This window comes from Condylura cristata, unplaced genomic scaffold (assembly GCF_000260355.1).
Source record: "Condylura cristata isolate star-nosed mole 26May11 unplaced genomic scaffold, ConCri1.0 scaffold00019, whole genome shotgun sequence".
In the NCBI taxonomy this organism is placed as follows: domain Eukaryota; kingdom Metazoa; phylum Chordata; class Mammalia; order Eulipotyphla; family Talpidae; genus Condylura; species Condylura cristata.
This window is the reverse complement of record NW_004567120.1, coordinates 3,558,928-3,560,566: the sequence shown is the minus strand read 5'-3', so window position 1 is coordinate 3,560,566 and position 1,639 is coordinate 3,558,928.

The following is a 1,639-nucleotide window of genomic DNA, read 5'->3' as shown; positions in this document are numbered from 1 at the left end:
TTAGCATTCCCATTATAATAAGCAAAGTAGATGATTACTTACTATATGTAATCTGAAAAGCACTTCTTCAAAACATCTTTCCCTATATTCTGTTTCAGTGTCTGCAATTCTTCCATTAAAAGTGAGGGATTGGGCCCTCCCTGGTCGTGCAGCGGGTTAAAGCACCACTTTATGAAGCTCTCCAAAGCCACTGGAGCACAAGTTCGATCCCCGGCCAGGGAGCTGACACACAAGGCGCGGCAGACCTCTCCTGGCTTGCTCGCTGCTCCCCTCAGCAGTGTACTTCATCAATCTGCCTGTTCTGCTCCCCACTCTGTCTCTGGTGAACCCTCTCACCCACCACACCTCTGGCCTGTACCCCAGTTCTGTAAGCATAAATAAATAAATCTGTTTTAACAATCTCAAAAAAAAAAAAAGTGAAGGAGTAACACTTTGAATTAATGCCTATCGTCAATGTTTGGAATTCATCTATTCCTGGGCATTAAATTAAAATACTAAAATATTAATATTAAGATATTAAATTAGCATTAATTGGTACCACCTTATTACAAATAAATTTATTTGATTATTCAGTATAAGCACAAGGGAAGAGAACAGAAGACAAAAACCTGTAGATGGAGAGGACAGAGAAAGTAAATCATAGCACTTGCATATTTGAACACAAACATAGATGAGTAGGTCTAGGGAGAAAGCATAGTCATAGCTAAGAAAAATAAGACTATCAGACACTTGCCTTCTCCTCGAATGACATAAATGAGTTCCAAGTGTTTTGGGGCTGACTAATAAATGGAATCTAACCAACAATTTCTCTAAGAATTCCAGTAATCTGGAGGCAGTCTCCTTCCTCTAAAAGTCTAGATGTGTTCAAAGTGAAATTAATATGTTGATAAAATTAAATCACCGGTCTCCCAAATCGACTTAAGAAATGTAATTCATATTAATCTACAGAATATCAAACACATACTGGACAGACAAACTTTACCATTATAAGTACTCACAGAATTGCTACTTGTGATCTATCTCATTACAACACTAAATTATATTCATACACAAATTGCTTTTAAGCAGACCAGACATAGTTACAATCACACATTTAAAACACAATTTAACACTCATTTAATATATCAAAATATGCACCTTACAATGAATAATTAGGAGATAAATAGATACACTATTGCTAGCAGCACAAATTTAGTCTTCTAATAAGGTATTATTTTAATAATCAAGTGCAAGCAAAAATCATCACTTGTCCAGACAACCCATTAGACAATATTCTATTGATTTTAGTTATTAGTATTCACTTTGACTTCACCAGTTTTGCCTTATTCAGATGAGTACAATAACTGACTGAATAAAAACAATTTTCTTCATCTAAATATGATGGAACATATTGAAAACATTTTTAAGAAGGTTAAACAAATAACATGATTGTGTTAAAACATGTGGCAAGGTAATATAGTATTAATGCCTCTGGTTTACTACTCATATTCTATGTCTCTTTCCTACATAACAAATACAAAGCATGTAGCAAGTAAGGCATTGTAATGGGGGGTCCTTTGCTGCGACAGTTATTATTCTGCTTTTTTCTCAAATGGTGGGAAAAAATTCCTCCCCTAGCTGCTAAGAGGTAGAAGCTGTA